At 43.5% G+C, this 24,470-nt stretch overlaps 1 protein-coding gene across 1 annotated transcript in view; it reads left to right on the forward strand.

Moving 5' to 3' along the window:
• Nucleotides 1-24,470, forward strand: part of LPAR3 (lysophosphatidic acid receptor 3) — an 82,001-nt gene that overhangs the window by 40,044 nt on the left and 17,487 nt on the right. The gene's annotated exons all lie outside the window — the stretch shown is intronic.

Genomic DNA, 24,470 nt, shown 5'->3' on the forward strand with positions numbered 1-24,470 from the left:
GTTGGGTGGTGTGTGAGATAGATTGTGTGAGTGACTTATAGGGAATCCTACTTGTAGGCTTATCTGAGGAAATAAGCTTATTAAAAAGATAACTAAAGGAACAAAGAAATATACACAAGAGCAAGTATAGGGTCCAGGCCAAAAGTACCGTGGGTTTAGATGATCTGTGGAGTCCTCCTTGAAGAGAAAGGGGAGGTGAGAGGGTCTGTGTGATGCATGCAGAGGAGAGGGCAAGGCCTCACTGATGGGGGAAAGGTAGGGTGGGAGGCAGGCATGTAGACATCTAGAGACATGCCAAGGTCAAGAGGGGGAGGACAAGGACAGGGCAGGCGGGTCTCTGGAATAAGGGCTTTGCATGGTGGTGACAGTTTGGTTTGAGAAGTGACTGGACCAGAGATTGAAAAGCCTTGCATCCTAAGACTGCGTGGACTTTATTGTCCACAGAGACCGAGTAGAACACCTTGGTGTGTGAATTGGGCCTGGGGTGGGGATCAGGCCCTAGGGAGGGGTGGCACCTGTGGCTGACCTGACAGTTCACCTTTTGTTAAAAGCCCCCCTGCAGGCCAAGGCAAATAGGTCCGTGGCCAGTTTTCAGCCCGCAGCTAAGCTGCCTCACCTGCAATGGAGAGCCCCTGTAGGATCTTGGGGTATTGATGGCTTGAGAAGATGGGAACTGCAAGATGGGCTGGAGAGGGCGAGATCCCTTAGGAGACTGCTGGTACTGGCCAGGACTCTGTGGGCGGTAGATAGCTCAGACACCAGAGAAACACAGAGCTGGCTTGTCCTAGTGGGTGCTGCAGAAAAGCACGTCTGTCACCAGCAGTCCCAGTCTACACGGGGAGGCAAGAGCAGCCAGAGAGGCCCAGGGGGCTGCAGGGGAGCAGAAGAGAAGCAGGCCAGTGGAGCAAGAGCTGGTGGAAATCTGGCAGGAGAGGGAGCTGGAATAAGCAAGTGGCCAAGGTCAGAGAGACCTGGAGGCAGGAAGCAGGGATCTATCACGGGGACTAGGATTTGGGGGCAGGGGGCTGGTAAGAACAAGATTGGACCTACTCAAAGTTTGCCCACTTTCCTTTAGGCTTTTGAGCTTTTCCCTTTTCCCCTCCCAGCTGACCTCTCCTTCCTTCTAACCAAGAAGACGTAAGTTACCTGGCATGAATTTCCCTAATTTCTTTCCCTTAACCAGCTTAGTCAACTGGAAAGGCCCCCTTCTAGCTTTTCTGTGAGAGTGATTTCTCATCTCCCCAGGGGCCTCATCCTTACTCTTGCTCTCAGGTGCTCTATTTTTGGCCATTAAAAAATATAACCCTTGATCTTAGGCTCCCTTTTCTAACTACTGCGTTATCTCCTACCATTTATTATACTGTTTTCTTAATACCTCAGGCCATGCTACCCTTGCCATTCTACTGAGACTGCACTGATGAAGCCACCATCACCATTTTGTTGCTTAACATTTTATCTGTCTGGATTCCTTTTTCCCAGTCTTCTCTGCCCCAGGCCTTTCTCCATACCACCAGCTGAGGCATCTTCCTAAAAACACAGTTAACTCTGTCCAATCTTTTCTCATTCCTCCTACTTACTAGATAAAACTCAGATTCCTTTGCTGGAATTGCAAGGCTCTTTTCACCTCTCCGTTTTCCAGTCTTCTTTCCCAAATGCCTCCTGCCCCCCATCCCAGTCCATGCTTCTGTGGGTCAGGCCTCTCACTGTCACCTTGCAGGAATGCAAGGATGGTTTAATGCTCCTTGTGGTAATTCTTAAAAGGGCCAATTCCTATCCGTCTTTCAAGATCTTTCCCTGTGATATTTTCTGACTCTCAGGCAGAGTTAATTATCCAGTGCTTCTATAGCACACTGTTTATATGCATAAAAGTATTTAGCCCATTTCATTGTAATTCATTTGCAAAATTTCTATATCTCTTACTAGATTGTGAACTTGTCAAGGACAGGAATAACAAAGAATATCTTCATTCTGCACAGATGTTTATAAAATGAACTAACAAATATATTTACTGGGTGGGTCAGTGGGAGGCAGCTGCCCTAGCCTCTACCCTTGTCCTTGTCATAACCACAGAGATGGTCCTACTGCCACTCAGGATCCTTCTTACTAACTCTAGGCTATCTTAATCTGATTGCTTTCTCGAATGCAGGTCCCCTATGTCCTGCTTTTCACCAGTGGCCTTCTTTTTTTGAGCTGGGGAAGTTTTGAAGAGGGTGGAAAGTAAAGCTGGAATGGGAACTAACTTGTGTGAGGAATGACCCTAATCTCCTTCAAAGGAGATTTCTTTGGGAGGCATGGGACTAAAGGCTGAGGGAGCTCCAAGAATACCTGGAGTTCTATTATGTTGCTTAGGAAGCAGTTATGTCAGGGCTGCTGACAGGATCAGCCGCCTAATTTGTGGACCTCTTTTAAAAGAAGGCAGGAAAGGGGGAGGATTGAGAGTTTGGGGTTAACTGATGCAGACTATTATATACAGACTGGATAAACAACATGGTCCTACTGTATAGCCTCTGTGTGTGTGTGTGTGTGCACACATGCACATGTGTGTCCATGCACATGCTCAGTGGCTCAGTCATATCTGACTCTTTGCAGCCCCATGAACTGTAGCCCACCAGGCTCCTCTGTCCATGGAATTTTCCAGGCAAGAATACTGGAACAGGTTGCCATTTCCTACTCCAGGGGATCTTTCTGACCCAGGGATCAAACCCATGTCTCTTGCGTCTCCTGCATTGGCAGGCAGGTTCTTTACCACTGTGCCACCTGGAAAGCCCCACTGCATAGCATAGAGAACTATATTCAATATCCTGTGATAAACCATAATGGAAAAGAACATAAGAATATATATATATATATATATATATATATATATGTATATAACTTTGCTATACAGCAGATTTAACACAACACTATACACTGTGAATCAACTATACTTAAATAAAAAAAATTTTTAATTACATAATTACAGGGAAAAGAAGTACCACTAAAGGTTGTAAGATATAAAGCTCTTTCCTTTCTTCTGCACATCTCCTCTGCTCACACTGATACTCACTATCCTGTCAAACTTCACTGACACTGACAAAAGTTAAGTTCAAAGATACACTTAGGGTTTCAAGCAGAGCTGTAAGCCAAGCACAGAGCCCTTGTGAGCGACTTGTGACTGCAGTCTTCACGCCCACAAGGTTGCCCCTGGCTGCTCAGTTTGACCCCTTGGCCTTAAGTCACCCAGAACCCAGCTACTATGATTCAGGGCACTTTGAATGACTTAAGTCTCACTGAATTTGTGCCATCAGTTTTATGAGGACCAGCCATGTGCGTTGTCTTATGATCAGTCTTCTTGACTATGAGAGGTGTTTTCTTAGAGGCTTCCTTGTCTTCGCCAGGGCCTGTGCCTATTTCCAGGGCGAGTCTCCTCATCACCAGTTTTGAGTACTGGTGGGAGGTGGAGTGGGGCTATGTGGCTGAGACAGACCCGGGGCTCCAGCTCAGAGCTCATGTGTTGCTGAGGTTTCAGAACTGGATTCACCGATGAGTCAGGGAACAGCCTGTTCCTGCTCTGTATCTGCTCTGAGCTGCCTCTCTGGGTTCAGGACAAGGCTTATGAGATAAGGGTTGTATCCAGAACAGTCCCCCTCATGACTGGGTCACCATGAGAACACTGCAGATGGGCTTTGTACAAAAGGTCAGGATTTTGCACGTGACTTGAACAATCCCTCCCTTGGGAGGTCCGTGTTTTCCTCCTGAGGACACGTTCCAAGCTTCTCAGTCCTGGGGCTCCTCATCGCTAGGTCTGTCATTCTGCGGGCAGCTCTGGTCTCCAGAGGAGTTGTCGTGAGTTTGTTCCTGAGGGTCTGGATGCTAGAAAGCATGTAGCCAAGTTCCTAGGACCCGCATGGCCCCTTTGATATCTTATTGTTACTCTAGAGACACATGGCAAGCCTTTTTTGTTTTTTGTTTTTTTGAAGGCTTGCTGCTGCTGCTAAGTCGCTTCAGTCGTGTCCGACTCTGTGCAACCCCATAGAGGGAAGCCCACCAGGCTCCCCGTCCCTGGGATTCTCCAGGCAAGAACACTGGAGTGGGTTGCCGTTTCCTTCTCCTTTGAAGGCTTACAAACACACATTTCTTTTCTCATAATTTAGAGGCTAGTTTAGTTTAAGGCCAAGATCAAGCAGGGTTGGATTCATCTGAGCCCTGTCTCATCGTCCTGTAGATGGATGGATGTCTTCTTGATGCGTCTTCATGTGGCCTTTTTTCTATCCACCACGTAGCAGACTTTTGAATGTCATCTCGGGGTGGGGTTCAGTGCTCTCACTGGGCCTGGGGAGTCTAAGGATATCGAGGTCTCACAGCAGGCCTGAGTGGTGCTGGGTGCTCCATTGGATCTCTCTGCAGCTTAGAAGCTAAAATGGTGTCTCTTTGGTAGCACAGAATGGACCCTCAGAAGGACACAGAGGTGGTCCTACAAGAGGGGAATGTTAATTTCTGGGGTGATAACTGGACTTTCTTCATTTGTTCTGACTTTGAGGGGAAATATTGTTCCCCTGCTTTAAGGCAACTCACAGTTCAGGGCCTGGAGGATCTTTAGGGGTCCTGATTCTTCCTTGGGGCCTCTATATAATAAGTGACTGTATAGAACCTTCTGGCACAGGGAGTCTCTCCGAATGTGGTCCCCAGGGGCAAGGGCAAGAACCAGCCCCTGGATTCTGGATTTCTGCCATTCGGGAGAGACATTGGCAGGCCTGGGGGGCCTTCAGGGAAGTCTGGACATTCTTAAGTTGAGGGCTTTCATGAGGGCCCTCAAACTCAGGGATGAGATAATACAGGCAACTTCACTCCTGGGTGAGAGAGTCAGGCCTAGGTCTGCCCCACAGGGAAAACTGATGCTTGGGTTCAGCTTGGGGGGCCTCAGCGATTGTAGACTGGAAGAACTGTGGCCTTCAGATCTGGCCAAGAAGAATGGGGATCTCTAAACTGTGGAGTTCCCTGGCACCTGGCTCTGCAGCTTCTCTGCACTCCCCAGGGCTAGGCTCTGGGAATGTGGAATCAGGGCAGCCTTAAGAGGCATCAGGGCCTCAAGAGAGAGTGCCGTCTTGAGTCATTAAGAGACTGGCTTACCTTGGCACTGGTAGGCAGATTCTGGTAGCTCAGGCGGTAAAGAATCTGCCTGCAATGCAGGAGACCAAGGTTAGATCCCTGGATTGGGAAGATCCCCTGCAGAAGGGAATGGCAACCCACTCCAGTATTCTTGCTTGGAGAATTCCGTGGACAGAGGAGTTTGGCAGGCTGTAGTCCATGGGGTTGCAAAGAGTCAGACGTGACTGAGCGACTAACTTAAACTAGGCACTGGTCTTCCAGAGAACACAGCCGAGCCAGGGTTCATTAGCTGGAGGCAGCCTTGGACAATGGAAAAGAGAGTGGACTAGGGTCCAAGGGCTCTCTAGGAGATGCCATATTCTCTTAAGGTCCCTTGGAGGCTTACTGGAGGACACTGATGCCTGTCCCACATTTGTCAGTCAGGGGCATTGGATGAGACGACCCTTCCTATGCTGAACAAGAAAGATCAGATGCAAAGCTCACTGCACCCATGGGAGATGAAGTTCTCTAGCAGCTGTAGGCTCCTCTGGAGTTTCCTAGGCAGCTCTCTGGACATTTATGTGGCATGGGAAATGGATGCCTGGAGATCTGGTAGGACAAATGGCCCTCTGGAGTCTGGTGGCCACCTACGTGGAGCTTTTCCCACACATCTAGACCAGGATCAGGTCACAGGGTGATGGCAGGACCCCCTGTGGGGTTAAAACGGTCGTACAGATGGGGGCTGGCCACATTCAGGTGGAGAACGCTGTCCCCTTCAAGCGGCCACTGTCTGGTCTCTGCTGCAGGTGAAGGCTGGGTCAGCTGAGAGGAGGGGGCCGGGTTGTGGGACCACTGTGGAGGGAACAAGCTGGCTCCAGGCAGGCTCACAGATGCCTGTGCCTGCTGTCAGAGGTGGCGCTGAGGGAGTGCCGCGGACAGATCAGCGAAAGTGGCGGGTCCTCGTTGACAGTAGGGGCCCAAGATTAATGCCCAGGAGCCTCCAAGGAAGGGTTGGGATCCAGGTGGAAAAGCTGGACAACAGATGCCACTTCTTGCAACAGCCGGGCGCAGGCAGCCCCACTGGGAGCGGTAGTTGGAAGTGAGGGTCAGGGAAGCCTGACTGTGGGTACTGGGAACTGGTCATCAACCCTAGCCAGGCTGGGATCAAAATGGGGGGATGAATTTCTGGAGGGCTGGAAGGTCCCTGAGAGACTGACAGTCTCTGAGAGTCCCTGAGACAGGTCTCTGAGAGTCCAGGAGAGGCCCAGCCCTAGTGTACCTTGAGTATCAGGTTACCACGGAGACCTTATTAGTGGGACTGGAATATAAGGTGGAACTGAGGCTTCAGGCTCCTAAGATTCCTCCTGATCAAAAGATGGGCTCTAAGTGGCTCCAAGTGCTTGGTTTGGAGGGTTGAGAAAGGAGGGGTGCAGACAGTTAATTTTAGAATGTGGTTTCAGGGTGGTATGGTGATGCTTTGCATCAAGGTCGCCCGGGTGTTTTGCACATACTCAGAGCTCTCCTTCCCCTCCTACACACACATACCAGGTTCTACTTCAGTGGTCTGCTGGCACAGCCCTGATGAGCATATTTTGAAAAAACTACCGAGGTGTTCTGAATGCCCTCATTCCATGCATACATGCTTCAGAAGCAAGAGTTCCTCTGGTGGCACTCAGAAAAGAAAAGGAAAGATAGAATTAAAAGACATTAAAGTGATAGATGCCTCAGAAGGTGGAGACATATCAGACATGAGGGGAGCAGCCAAAGGACGACTCCAACTTCCGAATTTTAAATTTGGGTGACTGACAGAACAAAGAAAGTGGTGGTTTAGAAATGGAAAAGTTCAGTGAAATAGAGATACTCAAACCAAAATCTCTGATATTCCTAGAAAACATAAAATATCATTTCTTTTAAGGCCTTTGGAAAATACCTGCTTCCTCAACTCCAGTCTCTAGGAGAATAACCTACAGGCTGAAGTGAAAAAGTGAAAGTGAAGTCACTCAGTCACTTTTTCACTTCAGCCTGTAGGTTATTAACCTACAGGCTAGATCCTCACAACTTCAAGGTAGCACATCGAAGCTGTATCATTTGCTCTGATAGACCTTCCTATTCAATACATATCTTCTCTTCTGCCTCTCTATTATAGAGACTTAACACATTTTTCATCATAGGAATAAACTATTTTGGTAGGTTGAAATTAGCCAGTGTGAATTTGTATCAGATCTCATTTGCTCTGACACAAATAATCCCTTGATGGGTAATGAAAACAATTTACGGGTATGGTTTGAAGGAGAAAACAATGTTACTCAAACTATTGACATCAGGGGACTTCTTGCTGACCTCTCAAGATGCCCTGCAGACTGTGCTTGCAGTATTACTGCACTCTTGAGAAAACAGGGAGTGGAAGCTTGCCCCAAAATATTTTAGAGAATGCTTCATGTGGAAAAGTCATAAAGGCAGAGAAAGGGAGAAGGGACTTCTAAAATTAACCTGATGACAAGGTTGACTCATTTTGAGCAGCATGTCTCGAACATCAGTCTGTCTGAATTGGGCACAGGAGCCTGTTGCTATAGCATCTTGAAGATAAAAATTGCATAGGGTTCTGCAATATTGTGTTTTGAGATTCTCTAATAGGACTGAAACTTTCAAGGAAATGCAAATTAGGCCTAGCATTTCTAGCCTTAATTCTGAGTGTCGGGTGAAGCCCTTTGAGGCAGAGACTGGTTTGTCTTTATATTGTACTGTGAATTACACACAGGAATTGAATTATCCAAGCAAGGAAATCTTTAAGAAGACAACCTTTTCATGCCTTGAAGTATAGATGACACCCCCAAGGAAGAGAGAATAATGATTATTATTTAAAATTAATGTCTACTGTTTCAGTTATATAACTGGGACATCTTTAAAATGCCTGTTTTAACATAGAGGAAAAATTTATCTGGGAAGTTATTTTTAGTCTTTTATGATCAATAAAGGGCTTGTGGTAAAGAACCCACCTGCTAATGCAGGAAACATAAGAGACTTGGGTTCGATCCCTGGGCTGGGACAATCCCCTGGAGGAGGGCATGGCAACCCACTCCAGTATTCTTGCCTGGAGAATCCCATGGATGGAGGAGCCTGGTGGGCTATGGTCCATAGTGTTGCAAGAAGTTGGACCCCACTGAAGCGACTTAACATGCACGATGATCAATAAACATGCTATCTTGAATTTGGTTTTTAGATCCGTAGTGCTGGGAAATTGATAGAACTTTGTAATATTGATTAAAACTTGCTTGAAGCTGAAAGAATTGGAACATACCCACCTTATCTGGGAATGTGCCCTCTTATTTGAAGTCATGTCAAAAGTGAGAACTTCCAGGGTTTTGACTACTTGAAACAAGTAGGACATGTCATGCCCTCGTTTGTACACCCTGCTTGTATATAATGGTAGCTGTGACCCAATGAACAAAACTTCCTTCATAAACTTCCCAGTGACTAAAACGTCTGCCCCTTCATAGATCACAGCCTTATGGTGGCAAAAGGTCTTATATAACGCAGTGATGCTATTAATAAGAGCCATGCTGTGCAGGGCCACCCACGATGGACGGGTCATAGTGGAGAGTTCAAACCAGTCAATCATAAAAGAAGTCAACCTTGAATATTCATTGGAAGGATTGATGCTGAAGCTGAAGCTCCAGTACTTTGGCCACCTGATGTGAAAAGCCGACTCATTGGAAAAGACCCTGATGCTGGGAAAGATTGAGGGCAGAGGAGAAGGGGGTAACAGAGGATGAGATGGTTGGATGGCATCATTGACTCAATGGACATGAATTTGAGCAAACTCCTGGAGATGGTGAAGGACAGGGAAGCCTGGTGTGCTGCAGTGCATGGGGTCGCAAAGAGTCAGACACGGCTTAACAACTAAGCAACAATAACAGAGTATCCCTTTATGCACTTTGGTGGAATTAGTGCCCCTCTCTTTTTAAGTCTCATTTTTCCTTCCGGTAAATGCATGTTTGTCTTATCAAAGTGTACATTTTCTCTTCTTAAGTAAAATCCTGAATATTTATTCTGAAGAAGTTTTCCTAAACTGTTCTGATTTTAAGTGCATTTATTTGAGCATAATTAAAAAGATTAATTGGCCTTGGTAAAGATGAACCAACACACTTTGCAGGAAAAGAAATGTACAGGTTTTTTTTTTTTTTTTGCTGCAGTCATATTTTATTTTATAGTTCCTAAGGTGCTTATTACTGCTCCTGACTATATCCAATCCCTTACATCTTAGAGGCTTTCATAGTTTCCTGAGTCTATTCACCTCCCTTTTCTCTGGGTAATGTATGGGATGAAATGGGAGTTTAACGTCAAAGCATTTGATTCTAGTTCTGCTATCCAAGGGAGAAACTTAATTTCTCTCTGCCCAAATTTCCTCACCTGTAAAAATCATAACACACATCCTTTCTAGAGTCTATTCTTAGGAATAAATGAAATATAATGCGAACAAGAAACTTAAACAATATACATAATGGCTTCTTGGAATTTAAAATGTTTTTAAAACTCATCCCATGAATTTGATTTCGCTACCCAATAACCCTGAGCAGTAGACAGGACAAGAATTCCTAGCCTCATTTTATGAGTCAGGAGTAAATAAAACCTAGAGTTGATAGAATTTGTTAATCTGAATGTCACGACAAGAGCTCAAAATGTATATAATAATTTTATAAATATTAAAGTTCTCTGACTCCAGAATTTAAATGATGTTTAAAACCTTGATTGTTTTTTTATTATTGTGAACATGGCATTTGCTTGTTGCTAAAATGTACACATGACAGAAATGTATTATTCAGAAAGTGGACGTCCCCCTCAGCCCTCTCTTTAGAGCCGTCAGCGCCACTGTTAACAGTTTCATGTGTCATCTTGGAGACATTTTCCCTGCAAATAAAATGTGTGCTACACACACACAGTGATGATTTTTGAACAGAGAGGTATTCTTAATAGCCGTAATAGTTCTCTGCCTTGCTTTGTTCCCTTCACCATAATATGTTGGATTTTTTGTCACATCAGTATCAACATACATATCTTATTTTCTTCAGTGACTGTATATGATTATATTGTATTCCACACTGAATTATTGATATTTTATGGATTACTTGGGCTTCCTAGGTGGCTCAGTGGTAAAGTATCCACCTGCCAATATAGGAGATGCAGGAGACGTGGGTTTGAAACCTGGCTTGGGAAGATCCCCTGGAGGAGGAAATGGGAATCCACTCCAATATTCTTGCTTGGAGAATCCTATAGACAGAGGAGCCTGGAGCTACACAGAGGGTTACACAGAGCTGGGCACGACTGAGCATGCATGCACCTGTGGAGTACTTCTGATTTTTCACCGTTATCAATAATGCTGCAGTGAGCAGCCTTGTATAGACATCTCCAAGGATTTCTGGGACTATTTTGTGCACTATATTACTTGAGAATTAGTAGTTCAAGAAAATCCCTGTTTAAAATTTTGTTAGGTATTTCTAAACTGTCCTCCAGCTGATTTTTATCAAACCCCTCTCCCACAAGCAGTGCAGTATTCTTTCTTCTCATGCTTTCCATCAATACCAGGTTTATATAATTCACAGACCTTTAAATGAAGTGTTTCTGCTTTAGCACAAGACGTGCAAAAGGGTGAGAGCTATCCATCTCCCGACTCCTGTCAGCAAACCAAGGGCAAAAAGCATAGAGGAGTAAATCAGAGCTGACGGGGAGTTAGAAATGAGAGATCTGGCTTCTGTTCCTATTCATTCATTTAGCAGTCACTGAGGGCCCATATAGGCCAGGCCCAACTTAGGCCCCAGGAATAGAGTGATGCAAACACAAAGTCCCTGCCTTCGTGAGCTTACATTCTAGTGGGCATGAACCTTAAATAAATTATAATATCATCTCAAGTAGTGTGGTGTTCTTTGATGAAAACATAAAGCAGAGGAAGAGATAAAGAGTGTGGCAGGGTAGAGGCGGGAGGAGAGGGGGTGGTCCTGGGATTTTCTCTGCAGACTTGATACCTGAGTAGAACCCCAGGTGCAGTGAGGGCAGAGCCCAGTGCTGTTCAGAAGGGGTCCCCCCAGAGCTGGCAGGAGCAAGAACAAAAGCCTGAGAAAGGAGCAGTTTGGCGGGTTCCAGAAGTAGCCCCAAGGCGTCACTGACTTGATCTGTCTGAAGAGGATAATGGGGCTACTTCCTTTCTTTATAGAGGGCCATGTGCAGGTGAGTGAACGTGGAAATAAATTAAGTGATGCTCTTAGAGTAAAGTAGGACTTTTAACCTCTAAAATCCCTCAGCTAGCCCCAGCCAGGGTCCCGCAGAGGTGGCGTTCTAACATTGTCTTTCTCACCAGCAATACAGCTCCCTGCGTAGAAACGTGAAGGTGTAAAGCCATTCCCACCGCTCCTCCAGCCTGCAGGTTAGACCAGCATACTCTTATGACTGACATGTCCTTCCCCCTGCTTCTTTGCTTCATAAGAATGCAGTTCTTTATTGAAGTGTTTTAAAAACCACCAGAGAGAAGTCACAGTTGAAAACCAAGTTTGTGTGGAAGGTGGTCACAGAAAGCAGCTTCCACTCTCCAGATCTGGGAAGTTACTCCTGTGTCCATAGATGGATCACCTGTCCCCTCATCTCTGACTTGGGGACTCAGGAGGAGGCTGAGGGCAGCAGCCAGGAGATTGAAGGGTAGCTGAGTGGAGCTTGAAAGAGGACACACTGAAAGCAAAAAGGCAGCTTCAAATGTGAGGATGAAGGTAGGAGTTAGAATTTTCTGTGGGTCAGAGCCTTCATAGGCATTGAACTTCTGGCTCACCCCTGACAAACACCCCAGACTTGAGTCCCTTTTAATGATGTGAAGAGTGAGACAGGACTTTACTTTCCCTTCAGTGCTTGGTCCCCTCCTTGTAGAGCTCATCTTTTAAGGAAAAGATGAAATTGCCTGGCTATGAGGATTATAGAGGCCAAAGCATTGCGTACTGGGTGGTTTATGCTGCTTGCACACCAGCTCCTTCATGTCTCAACATGTGGCAAGTCTTTTTTTTCTTCTCCAAAAGTCTTATGTAAGAAGGCTCAAACAAGAAAAACCTCCCTGTGAACCAAACAGTACCCCTGGAAGACTTTGATATTCATGCCAAGTATGATATTGAACTTGAAATTCAAACATAGGACTGTTATTATCTTCTGCTTCTGAAAGGAGCTCTTGAGTCTACCCCCTTTACCTACATAAGGAAGAAATGTGCCTACTTAGAAGTGCTTTAACAGATGATTTTTTTTTAGGTGACAAGTTTATAAGAGTGCTATGAATAAACAGATGGATGAGGCTTAAAATCTGAACACTTTGCATTTTATCAAAATGAAAACTAATCTATTTAAGTGCACCTCTTTAATACATCTCTTCAAATCTCTGACTTATGAAGCTAAGGGAAATGGAAGGAAAATAATTTCTAAAAGCTTATTTACATCATTAAAGCCACTTGTGTGGCCATACATTATGTTCTATGCCAACCTTTCCCCCCAAACTCTTTGGGAACTTTTTGGCTTTTGACCGATGAATGACTCAACTTCTTTTGTCTGAGACTCTAAATTTATAGCAAATGATTGATCTGACTGCAGTGGTTATAAGACATCTGGAAGAAACGATATATTTCAGTTTCTGAAATATATGGAAATCTATGCTTACATTTAGAGTTCCATTCATTTGTTAACTGTACTTTTAATTGCAAAAACAGGGACCAGCCACGTCTGTCAGCTTAAGTGAAAAAGTTGAAGAACCAAGAGTGTATAGATCACCAGACCTAAGGAGTGGCCTGGAAGCAGGGTGGGGAAAGTCCTGTGTTCTCCCGGAAATTCTACTCCCTTTTCATCTGAATTTCTCCTATGTCCTTATTTTCTTCTTATCTCCCTCTGCAAACTGCTTTTTATTAGCCTGCCAGGCTCCTCTGTCCATGGAATTTTCCAGGCATGAATACTGGAGTGGGTAGCCATTTCCTTCTCCAGGGGATCTTCCCAACCCAGGGATTACACTGGGATCTCTCACATTGCAGGCATATTCTTTACCATCTTAGCCACCAGGGAAGCCCTTTTATTTTCCAGCTACTTCTATCTAGATTGTGCAAAATGTGCAGCCAGTAGCTCCTGTGTGTATGTATCAAGGTCTGTCTCTCCCATTTACATATTCTCTGGGATGAGTCTTACCTGGCCCAGCCTGAAATCAGACCAAACCTTAGAACATTCACATCTGGCCAGAAGCTGGGGTCTAAGGATGGGATTTTGATTGGTCCAGTTTGGGTCAGGTGTTTCAGAGGAACCAGTTTTGGTGAGGAGTAGTATCAGGTGTGCCAGGAGCCTTACCTGTGTAACCACGTGGATGGAGTGTCTGTATGTGTGAGGGAGAGAGAGACAGAGAGTGAGAGAGAGATAGAAGGATGAGGGATGTGATACTTAATTTTTACAAAGCTAAGACACAGAGAGATTAATTGAGGGGTATGCAACCACCAGAGAAGAGGGAATCTTTGACTTGTAGGTGTCCGTTTTAACCTCCAAACATGATGCCCTACACACTGCATAATTTACTAGTACAATGGTGGGTACTGACAAATGACAGAGGAGCCCCTGAGAATTTCCTAGGATCTCATGGGGGGGCCTCATCCACTTATCTTTCCCACTGAAGAACAAACTCCACTTCAGAGAAATCTAAAAAGTCTCCAGATTTTTAGTTGGGGTTTTGTTGTTTCAAAAAAATTTATTAAATTCATGAATAAAACAAACATTATTTGTCATAAGGGACCATTAGTTGTCCTTCCAAACTTCTCAAGCAAATAAAGAATTTCATGATTATGCTACATTTTAAGGAGGATTTAATCTCCATCACAGAAATGGGAAATGGAGTTTCAGGAATTCATTTTTGACCTGAGATCCAGAAAGAATAGACAGCCACAGCACCTCAATGAATACTGTTTTATTTTCTTTGCCAAGCATTGCCAAAGAATGGATCATTGTTGAAAACTGAAGGATAATATTTATAGTAAAAGTTCTGGTTGCTGTTTCTTCACGGGGAAATTCCTGTGAGCATTTAAATGGGTCACAGACGAGAGGACCAAGACTTTGGACTGCTTGGCAGAGGGTCTACTCTGAATGAAACTTTCCTGTATTTCTATGTCTCTTTTGGTGAAAACCAGCCATTGTTTTCAACAAATAGTGTCTCCATTCCAGTATTCTCCAGAGAGTGTCCCTAACAAGGGATGCAATACTCAAGTGACTCCACAAAATCTTGGCAGAGTGTCTGTTCGTTTGGTTATATTCTTTCTAAATTATTGTTTTAATAAGTCATCTGCCGTGTTTTTTAGAGCACACAACTAAATCCCTGTCAAGGTCTGAGAATGCAAGTTTTTTCACTGTCAGTGAGTAAGTTGTTCAGGGGATTTTCACCATAAATTTTTCCCCATCAAATGGAACTTCTTTGGTCCTAACCATTCTCACAAATCTGAGCTTGTCCTGTTAGTTAGTCATAGGAAACATTTCTTGATAGCTTTCTTATTTAATTTGGTCCTTGTATAGGGCTTCTCAGGTGATGCAGTCACCTGGGTGACATGGGTTCGTTCCCGAGTCGGGAAGATCCCACTGGCAACCCCCTCCAGTATTCTTGCCTGGAGAATCTGCCTGGAAAAGCCAAATGACGGAGGATCCTGATGGGCTACAGTCCTTGGGGTTGCAAAGGTTGAACATGACTAAACACAGCACAGGAGCATGCAGGAGTTTATTTTTTATATGAGTAAGTGGTGTGCTCTGAAACTTCCAGACCTTTTCCTCTTTAGAGTTGGTTAGAGCTGACTCACTCATCTGCTGTTTTTGTTAGTTTGTTGTTTTCGCTGTTCTTTAAAAAAATCTGCTGACAGGATATTTTGTAAGGAATCCATCCTTAAGCTGTTTCTTTGATGCTTTGTAACAAGTATTTGGGCAATGATGTTTAATTCTAGGAACAGCAGATGTTTGAGGATTGTCACTTTATCTTAGTTTCTCTTGCCTGTAAAATTGAACTAATGATACTTATTCCATTTTACAAGTGCTTTTAATTTCTTTGTTAACAGGAATGCTAATAATAGCAAACACTTGTATAGTCCTTACTTGTGCCAGGAATTCATCTAAGCACGCACAGATATCAACTTATTTAGCTCTTACATGAAATATGTATTATCATTATCCCCATTCTAGGCAGAGAGATAAATTGCTCATGGTTACACAGTCATGGGGCGATCTGAGATCTGAATGCGGAAAGCTCCTAGAATGCGCTGTGTTCCGTCTGAGCTGTGCGAGTCGCTTCAGTCCTGCCTGACTCTGTGTGACCCCGTGGACTGCAGCCCACCAGGCTCCTCCGTCCATGGGATTCCCCAGCCCAGGCAAGAACACTGGAGTGGGTTGCCATGCCCTCCTCCAGGGAATCTTCCCGACCCAGGGATCAAACCCTCGTCTCTTACGTCTCCTGCATTGGCAGGCAGGTTCTTTACCACTAGCACCACCTGGGAAGCCCAAGAATGTGCTACTCACCTTAATACCGTTTGCCACCCTTTCTACCGTATTGCCAAGCATTGCTGTCATTGCCATCAGTTATTAATTTACAGACATTTATTGAGCTTCATCTCAGAGACCACCAAAAATCAGACATGTATTTTCCCTTCAAGACAGCACTCTGTGCAGAAGATTGGGAAAATAGATAACTGTAAGTTTTATGGTAAAGACAGGAGCCTCTGGGAGGACTTTAGAAGTGGCACATAATCCAGCTTTGAGAGATTGTGTGAGCTCATCTATAAAAGAGGAACGTGATAATCCCTTCCTCAGAGAGTTGATGAGGGGATTCAGTGACTGGATGCATAAAAATGCCCTGACAGAACCACTCACGTTAAGTGAAAGCTATTCTTTTTATTAAACTCAATATTGGAAGCTGTGGAGTGGTGTGAGGAACTGGATTGTGGTTCTTTAAAGTGTGTTGGAGACGGAGCTGCAGGGACAAAAACCTGGGAACAGAAGATGGCCTGGCCTGTTCAGGGTGCTGCAAATGAGCCAGCAGGTGGAGACAAGGGCTGAAGGGACAAGGAGACTGGTGGGTCAGTCGGGGTGAGGTCGTGAAGGACCTGCTGGTCAGGGTGCAGACTCTGGGCTCATCCTGAAGACTTCTAAGCCACGAGGTAGGTTTGTCAGTCTTGACACATATAGAGACTGCTGACCACTCTTTGCAGAATATTAGGGCAGAAAGACCATTTGGAGAGTTATTAAATTAACCCAGGCCTAGCAATGATCTACCACACAATTTCACTCATCTCACACACTAGCTAGAGAGTTCCAGAAAAACATCTACTTCTGCTGTATTGACTATGCCAACGCCTTTGACTGTGTGGATCACAACAAACTGTGGAAAATTCTTAAAGAGATGAGAATAACAGACACCTTACCTACCTCCTGAGAAATCCATGTGCAGGTCAAGAAGCAACAGTTAGCACTGGACATGAAACAATGGACTGGTTCCAAATTGGGAAAGGAGTATGTCAAGGCTGTATCTTGTCACCCTGATTATTTAACTTCTATGCAGAGTCCATCATGCAAAATGCCAGGCTGGATGAAGCACAAGCTTGAATCAAGATTTCTGGGAGAAATATCAGTAACCTCAGATATGCAGATGTCACCACCCTTATGGCAGAAAGCAAAGAGGAACTGAAGACCCTCTTGATGAAAGTGAAAGAGTAGAGTAGAGAAGCTGGCTTAAAACTCAACGTTCAGAAAACTAAGATCATGGCATCCAGTCCCATTACTTCATGGCAAATAGATGGGGAAAGAGTGGAAACAGTGGAAACAGTGAGAGACTATTTTCTTGGGCTCCAAAAATCACTGCAGATGGTGACTGCAGCCATGAAATTAAAAGACGCTTGCTCCTTGAAAGAAAAGCTATGACCAACCTAGACAGTATATTAAAAAGCAGAGACATTACTTTGCCAACAAAGGTCTGTCTAGTCAAAGCTATGGTTTTTCCAGTAGTCATGTGTGGGTGTGAGAGTGGACTATAAAGAAAACTGAGCACTGAAGAATTGATGCTTTTGAACTGTGGTGTTGGAGAAGACTCTTGAGAGTCCCTTGGACTGCAGGGAGATCCAACCAGTCCATCCTAAAGGAAATCAGTCCTGAATATTCGTTGGAAGGACGGATGCTGAAGCTGAAGCTCCAATACTTTGCGCACCTGATGTGAAGAACTGACTCATTGGAAAAGACCCTGATGCTGGGAAAGATTGAGGGCAGGAGGAGAAGGGGATGACAGAGGATGAGATGGTTGGATGGCATCACCGACTCTATGGACATGAGTTTGAACAAGCTCTGGGAGTTGGTGATGGACAGGGAAGCCTGGCGTGCTGCAGTCCATGGGGTTGCAAAGAGTCGGACACGACTGAGCGACTGAACTGAACTGAGGGATGATGGTAATTCAGTCTATGGGAAACATAGGGTAGTTGGAAAGAAGCAAATGGATTAAAGAGATACTAAAGAGATACTTGAAAGTCCTTGGCGATTGTTTCCATGTGAAGGTGGGAGAAGGGACAAGTCAAGGATGATATCCCAATTTTTGGCCTGGACAACTGAGTGGACAGTGATCCTATTTCCTTGAACTCATAGCATGTAACCCATATCTAAGAGTGTAGGTTCTAGCAGCGTTGAGGAACATGAGAGATGGTAGAGTACACAGTGAAAGAGGTTGACCTATGAAAGAATCCACCATGGAGCCAGCACAATCAATACTAGGTGGCACAAATTTCTCAACATTTGTGCAGAGAGGCTCGTAATCAGACTATATTAGTACAGGGTTGTAGGGAAAAATGGTCCTCACCCTCAGATTTCTTTCGTTCTGAGAATACCTGCTGGCCCCTTAGCCTCCAGGGCCCACCCTGGCAGGAGGGGAGTGCACCTTGTTTCTCAAGGAGTTGGCCTGATGCTCTTTATGCCCCAATACATGATGCACCTGTGTTTTATGGAGCTCTGCTATTCTAGGGAGTTTTAAAATCACAGCCTGTTATATCAGGAGGGACTTCAGATGCCATCTAGTTCGGCCATTCACGGAGCATATTTCACAAGTAGATGTGATAATACTGAATTATGTGTAATGTAAGGACACCATTTCTGACTCACATCATTTTTGCTTCCAGCTCCAAGTAAGATTGTTTTCACCCTAGTTTTTGTGTCAATAAGAACATAACTCTCCCCAGCCTCACTACCCTCCTGTTTCTGTATCTTGTTACTTCCATTAGATTTCAGCATTTTTTTTCAGTGGCAACAAACTGATAAGAATATTATTTGTGTGTGTTTTACATATACATGTGTTGTTTTACATATATATGTGTGTATGTGTATATGTTTTGCGTATAAATGTGTATATATATGATATGTGTGTTTTAGAAATATGTGTGTATATATTATATGTTTTACATATATATTATGTGGGGCTATGTGTATGTTTTACATATATATGTGTATATATATTATATATTAATATGTTCCTGTGTGTGTGTTAGTTGCTCAGTCGTGTCTGACTCTTTGTGACCCCATGGACTGTAGCCTGCCCAGCTCCTCTGTCCACAGGGATTCTCCAGGCAAGAATACTGGAGTGGGTTGCCATTTCCCTCTCCCAGGGATCTTCCCAACCCAGGGATTGAACCCTGGTCTCCTGCATTACAGACAGATTCTTTACCATCTGAGCCACCAGGGAAGCCATATATTAATATATGTATCATATTTCCATGTTTTATGATGAGAAACTCCTGCCTAAGTTTGACATTTCATGTACCCTTTGTAGATTCCATTAGAGTTGTTTTTTTTTCCTAGAATAGGAAAGGACCCCAACATTCTCTGAACTGGCCCCTAACTGGCTCATAACCTGCGGGGAGGCATATCTGCTGCCTAGAATCAAGCTGGAGGAAGTTTCTGTCTTTTTTAAAATGAAGTGCTATGTTCATATCAAGGGAGTTTTATAATTAATAATTGATAAAGTAAGTGTTTTTCTCAGTGATAGAATTTTTTTTAAGACTGCAGGGCTTTTAATTTGCTAAAGAGATCAGCCTTAATTGTATTATTTGCTGATAAGATTTACTAACCCCTTTGTGTCTCAGTTCCCACACCTATGAAATGAAGCAGTTAGCACAGAAGTGATTGTTTATTTTGAGACTTGTGGTTTTAAGATTTTGTTCTAATTTTCTAAATAAAGTCCCAAATGAGTAGTTATGGTTGATTATAAATGAAATAGTCTTATTCTTTCCTGGGACACAATGTGTCCACAATATGTGGAAAAAAATAATAGTTTTGGACTTTAGAAATTTAAATGTCATTGTCTGATCACCTTTACAAGATCTCTGAGTATTTTATAAATATGAACATTTTTATATGAAGTCAGAAGATATGTCATGAATTTATATTGCAAAACTATTTTAATATTTGATAAAGAAACATATGCTCAGCAAAACTGTAGAATGGATTTTTAAGTAAAGAAATAAGAAATGGTGCTCATAAGACCCACATATATTAAATAACAAATTAATTCAGTTTATAATTTGTGATAATGTTGCTAGGAGAGTAGCTAAGAGAATGCTACAGACAGTATGTATCTGTGGATGTCAGGAAGACCTTTGATAATTGGACATTGTATTCTGATCATCAAGAGGAACTGTGGGCAGGATTATAGAATAGTCAGGAGATTCACCAGTAACTGAATGTTTCACCTGCGCCTTGGTGATTAGGTACAGGCTTGATATCAACCTAGCAAGAATCTCAGGATTGCCAGAGGACTCTGTGCTTGGTCTGTATTTCCCCAGCAAAGTAACAACGACTAAGGAAGATGGAAAAAGACATTACTTGCAGATGTCAAGATATGCAGGTAGCCAAAAGAAGAATTGCTAATATGGTTAGGTAGGAGGTTCCAGACTCATACAGCTATCAACAGAATAGATCTGCCAAAGCGAACAAGAACAGCACTTTATAAGAACAGATGTAGTCATTAGGTTTAAACGAAACACACACACGCTGCAGTTATACAATCAAAGAGATTAGGAACATCTTAAAACAACATATGTGGGGGTTAGGGGGGAAAGAGGAAGAAAGGGTTTTTATGGACCAGAAGTGCAGTTGTGTCGAGGACATCATGTTGTGTAATTGTCCCAAACGGGAGTGTAGTCATAGACGTGTTCATTGAATGTGAAGGATCCAGACTTAGGAAATTGTCCTGTATTCTGTGGACACAAGGACATCCACAGTGACACCACAAAGCCAGATCTGGAGCTCACATTTTGAGATGAATATTGTCAGTGTAGTCAGCACCTTCTGGAGGGTGACTGGGGTTTGGAAGGATCCAGAACAGATGAAGGAATTGGAATTGTCACCAAAGAAGATAAGAAATGAGGACACAACAATTATTTTAAAACATTTTATAAGTTGTTACCTGGAAAAGAAATTATAGTTTAGAAGTTTGAAAGTTAAGATAGGATCAAGGGGTAGAAATTATAGAAGGAATATTTTAACTCATTATCAGATGAATTTTCTAAAAATGAGAGCTGTTCTCCAGGGGAGCCAAGCTGCCGAGTGATATGAGGGAGCTTCCTCTTGCTGGAGGTGCTGGGTAACTGAGAGATGACTCTTCGTGTATGGTACTATCCAGGGATTCTTACACAGTGTGGGAGGATGGATGGACAAACTGTACGAAGGCTTGTGAGTCTCAGAGTCTATGACTCTATAAAAAAATGTTTTATTAGATTTATTGATAACATTTTTGTGCAAGTATGGGAAGATGACTTGATCTTATTTGAGCTGGGTGCAAGCATTAAATACTTTAGTTGGGTTGGATGTGTATCATCCGCATAAAGCAAAAACAATCTTGCCAAAGGCCCCATGCAGTGCATCAGCTCTGGCTAGGCTAACTGGAATTGCCAAGAGGATTCATAATAAAATCTCTCTATGGTAAAAACTAGGGACTGTGAAATTGAGGTTCCAGGCTATAGGGACATCATTCTTGTTCATCTTTCTTCTCATTTGCTATTGGCTCCTACCTGGTGACCAAAGAGTCAAATTCTGCACATATAGTATAAAAACATCTGCGTGATATGCTTGTACTTGAACAAATGTCTCCATGTATCTTAGACAGTGAAATGAGAATGTTAGTTGCTCAGTCGTGTCTGATTCTGTGACTCTGTGGACCGTAGCCCGCCAGGCTCCTTCCTCTGTCCATGGAATTCTCCAGGCAAGAATACTGGAGTAGGTTGCCATTTCCTCCCTTAGGGGATTTTAATTCACTCATTTGATCACTGTCTCATTAATAAATATTAAGTGCCTGCTTTATGTCAGGCACTCTGCTAAGAACTGGGACTGCAAAAGTAAATTGGCTGAGTGTAGTCGTCATCCCTTGAGGTATGTACGGTCTAGTAGAGAAAACAGGCATGAAGGTGAAAAATATCTGCAGCATCACTACTGTAATAGAGATGTGCTAAATGGATAGGGCTCTGCAGGCTACTTCTGCCCCTCAGGTCTTCTCACTTAGTTATTCCTATGTTCTAAAAGGCTGTTAAAAAACATAATGAAAAAATTAAAGACTAAATATCTTGATAAAAATCATTATCCCAATGGGATGACTTAGGAAATAACAACAAATTTTTGCATCTCAAGTAACTGGTTTCTTAGTATTTCCCCACCTCTTCCCACTCTGGAGTCTGATTCTGAGCATCTTTAAACCTGGAGAGCAGGGTCAGCAGCAAGAATGGCTAACACATCATGCCTAACTCAGTGCTGAGCATTGATCTGGATACTTTATGTATGATCAGTCATGTAACCCTTAAGCAACCCCAGGAGGTGGGCATCCTTGTTATCTCCATGTTATAGATCAGGTATAACTGAGGTACAGGTAGGTTAAACAGGTAAAATAAAAATAGCCCAAGGGTACCCCAAAGCAAGTGTAGATTAGGGGTTTGAACCCAGTAGTTTGGCCTTAGTAGACAAGCTATTATAATTCCATGCCATGTTGCTCCTCTGACCAATGCTGTTGTATTAATAGGTTTTTCAAATATCAGATCACAAAAGGTTTTCCTGGAGAAGGAATAAGAGATGCTGATCATGATGATGACTTTGTGCTCCATGCTGTACTGAAGAAACTTTAGTCCGTTCTTCCAGTTGGGCCTTACCAACCCCACAAGGGGAATTTTATTGTCTATTTTGCAAATGAAAAAACAAAGTTTAGCAAGTTTAAGAAAATTACTCGTTTACCTAACTAGTAAATCCTTCAGTATATGAATATCGTTAGGTAAAAAGATCAAATTAGTCATTGTACCCAGTAATAAACACACACACATGTGCTTCAGGAAAATGTTGGGTTGGTCAAAAAAGTTCATTTGGGTTTTTCCATATCTTCTAGAACCCAAACAAACTTTTTGGCCAACCAAATAAAAAGGTATATGTTGAAAGAGGAAGTGTTTAATATTTTCCAGTGGGTGGGGGCTAAAGGATAAGAAGATAAGCTTTCTGTTATTTGAGTATCACGATGTCTTTAGTTTCACAGTTTGAGTGAGACAGTATCTCAGACTTTATTTATTCGCCCTTTATTGAACTTAGGGTGTGTACCCAGTATGTACCCAGTATCCTGTACCAGGGTAGATAGATAGTCTCTAGTTCAAAGACAGACTCCTTAAACTTTGAATGACCTTTCTCAGCATCACATCAATGTGATTTGACTGTTTCTTCTTCCCTGATTAACAATTTACAAGTTATTTATTGTTGTTTATGTATTTGACTTACTAATCTTATTTGATTACTAGAATAGTAAAGCTAATGTTTTGAACAGAGGGTTCTTCCAAACTATGATGTAATGTGACTTAAATGTGTTTGGTTAACCCAAATATAGCTTCCCTGGTGGGTCAGATGGTAAAGAATCCACCTGCAAAGCAGGAGAACTGGTTGGGAAGACCCCCTGGAGGAGGGCATGGCAACCCACTCCAGTATTCTTGCCTGGAGAATCCCCATGGACAGAGGAGCCTGACAGGCTACAGTCCATGGAGTTGCAAAGAATCGGACATGACTGAGCAGCTAAGCACACAACCCAAATGTGGAAACACATGGACTACAAGATAAGCCTCAGACTCCTCTGCTCTAGATTATAATAAATCATCTCAAATGAGAAAAGGAGTCCTTGGCCTCCCAGGTGCCTATGATAACATGGCTTATAACATGGGAGAAGAATGCACTGGGAGCTCTACCATTTTGCTGCTATTATTGCACCAAGGGACAGTGCCTCATCTCAAAGGTGTTTGGTATATTTACATGTCATATGTGTGGTCAGTGGGTTAGGAGCATTTCAGCTTTCCGTTCCCACTTCCTTGAAAATAATAACTACTAAACATCCAGCCCCCACCCCCCATCAGGTGTCAGGAATCCAAGGTGAATATGGCAGCATCTCTGCCCTTCAGGTGCTCTCAATCCAGCTGGCCAGATGAAGGGATAATCCACTAACAGTGTCTGATTCGATGATACATATGTGGAGAGCCTATGGGAAGATGGGATGGGGATCATTTGACCCAGCCTGGGAGGAGTGTCTGGGGAGAGCTGCACACAGGAGGAAAAAAAAGAATCAGCTTTGAAAGAGTAAGAAGAACCCAAGGCTATAAAGTTAGCACACAGAAGAATGTGAATGAAGCATGGCACCAAAACTGATTTCCCTCCTTCCTGCCTCCCTCTGGCCTACCCTCTGTCTGGACTGTGTGTGTGTGTGTTTGTAATTAACTAGAATGCCATCATATTTATTTGGGTTGAGAAAATAAAATTACCAAGACGTTTGGATACTCAGTTCAGTTCAGTTCAGTCACTCAGTCGTGTCCGACTCTTTGTGACCCCATGAATCGCAGCACGCCAGGCCTCCCTGTCCATCACCAACTCCCAGAGTTTACTCAAAACTATTGAGTCGGTGATGCCATCCAGCCATCTCATCCTCTGTCATCCCCTTCTCCTCCTGCCCCCAATCCCTCCCAGCATCAGGGTTTTTTCCAATGAGTCAACTCTTTGCATGAGGTGGCCAAAGTATTGGAGTTTCAGCTTCAGCATCAGTCCTTCCAATGAACACCTAGGAGTGATCTCCTTTAGGATGGACTGGTTGGATCTCCTTGCAGTCCAAGGGACTCTCAAGAGTCTTCTCCAACACCACAGTTCAAAAGCATCAATTTTTCGACACTCAGCTTTCTTCACAGTCCAGCTCTCACATCCATACATGACCACTGGAAAAACCATAACCTTGACTAGACGGACCTTTGTTGGCAAAGTAATGTCTCTGCTTTTTAATATACTATCTGGGTTGGTCATAACTTTCCTTCCAAGGAGTAAGCGTCTTTTAATTCCACAGCTGAAAT

Source organism: Cervus elaphus, chromosome 20, assembly GCF_910594005.1.
Source record: "Cervus elaphus chromosome 20, mCerEla1.1, whole genome shotgun sequence".
Classification (NCBI taxonomy): domain Eukaryota; kingdom Metazoa; phylum Chordata; class Mammalia; order Artiodactyla; family Cervidae; genus Cervus; species Cervus elaphus.